Source organism: Arachis hypogaea, chromosome 18 (genome assembly GCF_003086295.3).
Source record: "Arachis hypogaea cultivar Tifrunner chromosome 18, arahy.Tifrunner.gnm2.J5K5, whole genome shotgun sequence".
Taxonomy (NCBI): domain Eukaryota; kingdom Viridiplantae; phylum Streptophyta; class Magnoliopsida; order Fabales; family Fabaceae; genus Arachis; species Arachis hypogaea.
In genome coordinates, this window is record NC_092053.1 from 106,559,266 (window position 1) to 106,568,996 (window position 9,731).

Here is a 9,731-nt window from a genome sequence, read left to right on the forward strand (position 1 = left end):
GGTGATCAGTCTCAATATCTCAAGTCTAGTGCTTCCAAGTTCCAAATGCATACTCATGAATTTTATGCTATGTATATTAGTCAAATATCCTAATAGCACATAGACACATACACAGAAAATGCACAGAAGCATAGTCAGTCCGTCCCTCAGGCTCTACAGAAATGAACTGCTCTGATACCAAAATGTAACACACTACCATACAGAGCCTTATGCTTAAGTCGTAAGACAAAGGTGGTGTGGTATTACGACCTCTAAAATAAAATATATACATAATAATAATAATAGAAAGAATTTAGTATACGAGAAGCCTTGAAAACAGGTAAAGTAAAATTGCAAAATGAACAGCGCAACACTCAGAAAATCGGTTTACTTGTGTGCAAAGAAATCTAAAGTTCACTAACATATTTATACAAAAGATAAGAGTAGAGGATTAAGGGTACAGGATAACAAGCTCCTAACTCAGCCTGCGAAGCTAAGGCTGGCCGGAGAATATTTACATACATATATACCTACCCCAAAATCCAAAATACAAAGATAAACCCTAATTCTCCATAAACCTCTAAGAGGTACAAAATAAAGTAGCTGTTCAGAGAGTTAAGTACATGTATAAACATAAACTATACATCAAAATAAAACCCAGAAACTGCTCCGCTACAGAAGTCCAGACACCTACCAAGGAGCCTCTCGACCTGCATCTGAAAAACAACAACATAATATAGGGTGAGAACCAGAGGTTCTCAGCATGGTAGAGGTGCCACGCACATAAGATATAAGGTCCTTGGAATGCCAGAGGAAATCCTAGAACGCCGACACTCAGATTATAAAACTTAAAGTACTAAACAGAAACCATAAAAAGGGTGGTCATCTAGGGAGTTCCAAACCTAGCTTAAACTTAATCTCAACTCTAAACCTCTCCATCTTTCCTCCGTTCCTCCATCTTCGGAGAGTTTGCAAGGACAGACAAACAGACAACTACAAGCACAGGTAGGAAAATAATTAGTGGAAGTAGCAAATATAACAGTTAACAGAATATATTCAATTAAGCATTCCCAAATAATACAAGGCAAACAAACAAACAAAATGCATATGATGTATGCCTGTCTTATGGTTGTTGATATCAACCGTCGGTTACTTAGCCAGCCCGACATGTCCTGATAGCTAACCGTGGACAGAACACCACAACACGGGATATGTATTACTCGTCCACCCAAGCAGGTGCCATATCCTTAACCCGGATAGGGATTACTCATCTATGCACAGGCTAGGACTCGAATAGGAATTACTCGTCTATTCTCGGATAGGAATTACACATCAAATAGGAATTACTCGTCTATACTAACAAACATAGCTCGGATAGGAATTACTTGTCTACCCTCGTAGTCATAGCTAGACATCTCAAAATAATCCACAACTAAACTCAGTTATCTTCATTAACCATATCTCAATATCTCAAACTCATAATCATAGCTTGGATAGGAATTACTCATCCATCCTAACGATCACAACTTATCACTATCACTTCATCACCATCACACCTTCATAATTCATTACTCCTCAAATTGCTTTACTCCTAAGTTACTCACCCTATATAGCTTGACCCTTCCACTATGTTTACAGCTAAATTTTAGGGTCTAAAAGAGTGAAAATAGAGGTTTGAAAGTTTAAAATTAGGCTTAAATATACAAAATTCAGTTTTGCTGAAACAAGGTCCATGCGTACGCGTGGCAACCTGTTTGGACCAAGACGCGTACACATACCTCATCTTACGTACGCATGTACACAAGGCAGTAGCGATCCTTTGCGAATGAAGGATATGCGTACGCAAGAATCCCAGGTCCCGCGTACGCATGGGCATATGTTTCCTCAAAAATTTTAACAAAGTCTGAAACTACAGAATTTCAAGTTTAAATCCCAAACTTCCGACGCGCATAACTTTTTCGTTTTAAAATATTTTTCTTCCGTTCTTTAAAGGGCATAAACTTCACGGACCCAATTTTCATATAAAACAGATTTGAAACCATTTGGGGTCCGGAAGCCAAGTTATGATTCGCTGAAGTTCAGCCCAAACCAATTTTTCACAAGCTCAAACCTCAATTTCATTATAACCACATTCAATCCCCACTATTTATACATAAATCCAGCACAAACACACTTCATAGCAATTCCATACAACCCCACTAGCCACTCATCATATCAAAAACCATCATACTTCAGTTTTTTACTCCATTCACATCCTAAACCTCTTGCTCTCATCAACAAAACCATCATCATTCTATCATGCATATATATACAATCAAATCATAAAGCTTGCTAACAATATCTAAACACCCAAGGAGCATTTATTTCTACTATAACCATGATCACCAACACATAGTTACTTATATCATCAACAACATCATTAATGTTAAACATCCAACATTCATAATCATTCCAACCGATCCTATGGTTCTCTAGCCTATGTTTTCACACGACATTATATATTAAATACACGAAACCTAAACCAAACCTTGGCCGATTTTTACGTATTACCCAAGACACCACCAAAGGCACCAAACACAGCCCCAAGGTTCCAAGATCTTCAAAACAATGATACCCAACCTCCACCAAGTCTCAAGTGTCCACAAATCAAGCTCCAATTAATATATATACACCTAATTTCACATTATCACACATATAGATATCCAAATTTAATACTCAACACACAAAATTAGAGAATTAGCTAGAGTTCTAGGATTTTCACCTTACCAATGGAAAATTGGGACAAGACTCGGCAAGTCCACCAAGTTAATTTGATCCTAAACATAGAAATTACACAAAATCTCAATACCAAAGCCCAAAGATTTTCAAAACTGGAAATGGAAAAATTGAGGAAAAAAACGTGACTTTCTTACCTTATAATGTATTGGGATTTGTAGAGCTCGACGCCACGGATGCGTGGCCGCAAACGGTGCGGCAATCGGAGCTCCGGATTAAAAGTTACGTGGATTTGAATCTATGCCAAGGGTTCGGAACCTTTTCCCCCTTTCCTTGCATGCTCCACGAGTTCTTCATTGAAGAGGAAGAAGAATGAGCTGATGCTCATTAACTTAAAGGAGTTGGTTGGGGCCACGGCCTATTTTGGGTTCAGTTCGACTGGTTTGGCCCGTTCAACCCAATTTTGAGCTAAATTCTTTGAAATTAGTGTCAAAATTCTCATTTTAATTAGCTCTATCTTATTTTAGATTTTAAATTTATATTTCTAATTTTTATTATTAAAATTTAATTTATTGATTAATTACTTGCTAATTTTGCGAGGTTTATAGGTTTGGTATCTTCTGCACTTTTGTGTGATTCTCTAACTTTTTGTGCTTCATGTATAATTTGCTATTTTTTGTATTTTTCTATCAGTGACTATATTATTTGACATGTTATTTTTTGCTGGTTAATTTTGTAGTTGTGGGATTGTGACTTTTTTTTTGAAGAATTTCAAATTAGTGCTTAAACTGTGTGAATTGGCTTCAATTTTGTGGCTTCTCTTTTTCTTTTTTTTTTCTCTAATTGATTTTTTTAATTAGTTGATTTAGGTATTTAATTTCTAATGGATGATATTTAATTTAAGCATTTAGCTCTTTTGCCAGATTTCTGATTGCTAATAGCTCTTCTATTCTAAGATAGTTTAATCCAGTATTTGGTAATTATAACTTGAATTCTAGGGTGTGATCAGCTTTCTTGAAAAATAGATATGATATAATTTTAATTTGTTGCAGTTCTAAGTCTTTATAATCTCCTTACTCTTGATTTGAGCTACAATAGTCAATACTCAACAGGTTATTGAATTTAGAATGCCAAGGAAGGTTGTGTCCTTATTTGTGATCTACTGTGGTGTGTTTTACCTTAAATTAAATATATTAGTTTATTAGAATCCAGATTTACGTTAATTCACTCGGATGGATCAATGAACCTTTAGCTTAACATCTAGCTTTTGTAACTTAATCTACAGTAGTTCTAAGTTTGAACTGTATTCTAACGTCCTATTATTTTTCTTTCAAAGATAAGTGAGCTTTTCTTTGATGATGTTTTCAAAGTAGAGAACATAGACCTCAAGGGTAAAAGTATGACAAATGTAGTCCTCTTTCTTTCTTCCTTATTTATTTTTTTATTTATTTTGTATCATAAACTTATATTCAATCATTTGTTTGGAGCACAAGCGCACAACACCATGGTTGTTTATTATAGCATCATGAATCATTACTGTGGCTTTCTTAGTTGATTTTTCATAATTTTAGGGTTTGATTACTTTGACTTAGATATTTGGGGGTTTTATTTGTGAAGGTTTAAGTTCTTCACTTTATGTGCTGGTATTAGACTATCAGCTGAGTAAAATTGTTGAGAAAAATAATTGTAGGTTTAAAATAATTTGTTAGTTGAACTTACTTAAAAAGATGTTAGGTGAAACCTCTCATGGATACGAGTCACATTAAATATTAAATAATTTTTTTTAAAAAAATATTATCATCCAATTTTGTGTTGGATAAATCTCACAGTAACCACTACTCAAATTGGCCATCTTGAAATATATGACCATCATAAATTTTCGACGGTAATTGGTGTCGGATTCATAAATTTTATCGGTAAATAGTTACTGATGAGTTTGGAAAACTCCAAATTAAGATGATGATAAAACATTATTAAAATAGTAATTAGAAATTATTAAATTGATTTATGATTCAAATCTGTTTGATTAATAATTTCTATGTTGCTTGCAGATTTTGGTCATTGGGCATAAAGAAAACTTCAAGCCCAAAAATGTTAGCAAAAATAATCAGCCTTGTACAAAAATATTTTAATAATATGTGGCTAAATTATTGCTATGTTTACTGGGCCAGAAAATTGAGAAGCAAGCCCAATTAATTATTTGTTGCAAGACCAACAAAGTTTGGTCCGAAATTTAAAGAAGGAAGAAAGCAAGGTTACATGCTTTCCACGAACACCTAATCCCACTAAAGGAATGGAATTCAAATTCATTTAATTGTGTTTAATTACCTTGGTAACTGGAAAGAAAAAGTTTGAAATTGATTTGATGGCATTAATTGATTTTACACGTTACAAGGCATGGGGGTTTTGGAAAGTGGAAACTTAACACATTTTAATTTCTTTCTTCAATTTCATTGAAAGATTTTCAATTTTTTCTCTCTTCTCTCTCTACTTTCGGTCACTTCTATTCAGGAAGAAGGTTGAAGAAGCAAGCCATCAGAGGTAGAAGCAGAGAAGCTATGGACAAGCAAGAGGCCAAAGTGATGATGGCTCTTGTAAAAAGAAGATCTACAGTATGGTGTGGCTGAGATCCTTACCACTAAAGGTAAGATGTGCTGAGGAAGTCTCAAGATCTCCATACCTAGAAATGGAAGAAATCCATTTTGGTCAGAGAAGAAGATCCCTGGGGTATGGCTCGTCTCTACTTTTTGTTCATCCATCACAGAAGGTAGCTACTGTAGCTACGTGAAGGAGGAAGCAGAAGTGGAGCAGGAGGAGCTGTCAAGCATCAAGCGTTCATCAAGGGTCAGAAATCCTTCTTGGGGACCAAGTCAAGATTGAAGGCTCAAATTGATGAAGTTTGAAGAAAAAGGATGAGAGAGAGGTAATTGCATATTGGTTTTACTTTCGGTTCCTTCTCTCTTCTCTCTCTCTAAACCGGTTTTGGTGTTGAAGAAGAAGAAGTTAGCTCGGTTGAACCGTTTTAACCTTGGAGGCTTCCCCTTCTATAATAAGGGTGAACAGCCAAGGCTTGAGACAAGGAGAATAAGCACAGAGTTCTCATAACTACCCAAGCTAACAGAAGTTCTTCTCCTTCAATGTGTTACACTTTGTATTTTCTTTAGTTTTGTCTGCCTGGGTCTCATGGTGAAAAAGGCAAACAGTGTGAGGTTTGTAAGAAAAAGCCAGTGAGTGGAAAAAGGCAGAGTGTACAAAATTAAAGAAAAAGCCATAGGTGTCTTAGAGGTCCTTTGTACATCTATGTGTTGTGTATCATGATTCTGTGGGAATCCCCTTGCAAGTTGGGTTAGCACTTAGCAGTTGAAAGCTTGGTAGGTGACCAAGTCAAGTTCAAGATTGGGGATAGATTCTGGACTTGTCCCGGATAGGAAGGGTAGTTCCTAGGGAGAATTGGTGTCTGTAATCAAGATTATTATAGTGAAATTCCATCATTGTTGTGATGGAGACTAGATGTAGGTTGCATTGCACTTAGCAGCTGAACGAGGATATTTCTTGGTGTGATTTTCTCTCTCTTCTACTCCATTTCTGATTCTGTTGTGTAGGAGACAACGTTGAAAAATATCTCCTGAATGGTTACGAGACAAAAAGAAAATGTCTCTTGACTAGTTACGAGACAAAGAGAAGAAAATTCTCCTGAAGCTAATTTGAAAGGCAGCTAGTGTAACACCCTACCATACAGAGTCTTATGCTTAAGTCATAATCCAGAGATGGCAAGGTATTACGACCTCTAAAACAAAAATCTAGTACGTATAGTAGTGTGAATAAGGATTATAACTAGGAGCCTTTGTAGAAAAAGGGGTAAACAAAAAAATCGCAACTCGAAAGCGCAACACTCCGATCGATAACGCGACGAGCAAAGGATAAGCTAACGCGAGATTATATATATACAAAAGAGTGTCAAAAACGGGAATATCAAAACTCAAATCCGGATGCGAAGATAACCGGTCCGAGCATAGCAATATATATATACATATAATAAAATAAGGAAAACCCCAAAGGGACACAAATACAGAACCCTATTCTCCAAAAATCTCCTATAAGAGGAGTCATCACAGTTTGTATTATTTAGTGGAGATAAAAGTATCTAAACAAGATATATAAACCAAGACGGAGTCCTGAGAACAAAGGATCTTCGCTAATCCATACGCCTCCAGCATGCCTCAGCGAGAAACCTCACGTCCTGCATCTGAAAACCACAAAATCTGCATGGGTGAGAACCAGAGGTCCCCAGCATGGTAACAACTTCCACATATATAATGCATAATAATAGAGGAAAGCCGAAGGCAATCCTAGAACTTCCTCCAGATAATATCAAAGCTTATAAACAAACTAAACCGTAAGTGGCAACTGACTAAAGATCCTTCAGTCTAACTAATACTTCCCTTTCCAATTCCTTCAGACCTCCCAACTACCGGCAGGAGTATAATATAGCAAACACAGTTATATCAGACAAGAGATTTACAAATAGGAACAGATAAGGCATTTAGACAATTAGCAAGTAATATGCAGTCAAATAGGCAATCTCAAACAATTCATATAGTATGCATATGATGAATGCCTGTCCCTAGTGGCTGATGATATCATCTGTTTAAATAGACTAAAACATCCCTATATGTTTAAGAGAATAAAGCAATATTTGAAGATTAATTAAAAAAAAATCTAAAAGAATACCATCATAAGACTATATTATATTATTTAGTTGTATTGTAAATTGAAAATTTGAATATGATTTTAAAAACAAAAAAATATTTTTGTAATTCATATTAAGTACTAAAGTCCTTTTAATCATTATTAGTATAAAAAGAACTAAATTACTTTTATAGAAGTAATTAAAATGATTTAATTATATTAGAAATTAAAAATTTAATATAAAGTTAAAAAGATTAAATCCTTATATTTAACTTTTAAAAGATTAAAATAATTTTTTAGAATTAATCTTAGGAGACTAAAATACTCTTTTATAATAAAGGTTATTTAATTATATTAAAAATTATAATTTAAAAAAAACTAAAATGCCTCCTTAATGTAATTTTAGATTCATATTTTTTTATTGGATTATTAAATCATGTCAACATTTTTTTAAAAAAAAGAATAAAGATTGCTGAAGGTCAATAATTCATATAAGTAAAAATTATTAATCGTTTGAGCGTATAAAATTTTGCATGTAAAATTATAATATGTTGTCTACGTCACCAAATTTTTTATTCTCATGAGTTATGATTAAAATTGGGTTTATATGATAAAAAAAAATTAAAAACCTGTATTTACGCAAGAACCCCAACATTATCACCAATTCTATTATTTATCTTGGTCTTTTAAACACCTAAAGATACTTTCACCATACTAGAAAGCTCCTTCTTTTCAAGTGGTTTTGTACTAAAAATCGAACCGCATAAACTAGCGATTTTCATTCAGACTGATGGTCAGTTTTCAAAAATGATTTTAAACAATATTTATCCTTAAAATTTGTTTATTGTCATTGTAAATGAGACTATAATTGAAATCTGTCTTCTTTAAAAGTTTATAGGTTATGTCTTATTGATTCATTTTATCTTATGAAGTATAACTAAAACTAATTGTAATTCACTTTAAAACATATGTGCCTCACTACACTAATAACGGGCTCTAAAATCCCTATGTTACAACAAAGAAACCTTTTTTTGGTGACTAACAAAGAAACCTTTGTATTGCCATGAATTGGATAACCACCGTGAATGCTAATTTTTGCGGTTCTAATCAACTTAGTACACACTCGATTACCATTTACCACCATCATATATGTGCATATACATGCATAACAACGCAAGCTATTTAGTGGGTGTAATATTTTTGACAGATAATATATATATATATATATATATATATATATATATATATATATATATATATTTAATTAAAATATACCATATATCACTTTCTTATTGCAAATAAAATTAAATATTTTTTTTAATATTAAAGAATTTTTTCCTCTTTTTTCTCTTTCTCTATTTCTCATATATATTATTATCAATAACTAGTTATAAATTTGACAATCAAAATGAGCAACATAACATTCTCTAATTGTAACTAAAATTAAATTAAAATTGAAACTGAAATATAACTATATTATATTACTAATTTAACAACCAAAATGAATCACACATGACACTCATTAAAATTGAAATATTTTTTTCCAAAATTAATAAACTCCCTTCCTCCATCTTCTTATCTACCACTCTTCCCTTTTTGTTTCTTTCTATCATTTTCACTCTCTCTCTCTCTCTCTATATATATATATATATATATATATATATATATATATATATATATAAAACTTATAATTTATATTTTATATTACTAATTTGACAAACCAAAATATGTCACGATATTTTTTTCATTACAATTAAACTAAAATATTTTCCTCCAAAATTAACAAACCTTCTCTCCTTCTTCTATATCTTTATCTCTCTTTTCTCTCTCATTCTCTATCTTTCCATACCTTTCTGTTTTACAAAAAATAAAATTAATAAAATAATATAATATAATTTAAATAAATTCATAAAATTATAAAAAATACATTAAATTTATAATTAAATATAATTATTTTTTTTATAATATTATTCACATAAAAAATATAGTATTATTATTATATGCGTACTTTTTTAATTCTTTTATTTAGTTTTAATTTTTTATCATTTATCTTTTTAATTAGTCTATATTTTCACTTCTCTCCTTCAAATATTTATTACATATAATTTAGAGAGAATACTAATATTGTGACTAATAATTAGAATCAAGATTCAAATAAATTTTTTGTACCATAATCTATAATGTTAGGACAAAACTGATGTAGTTTTGAGAGATATATGTTCTCTAATATTATTACATACGGGAAAAAATACTAGTATATTACTAATTTTATAACCAAATATGTCACATGTTACTTTCTCATTGCAATTGAAATCAAATCTTTTTCTCCAAAATTAAAGAGTTTCCTC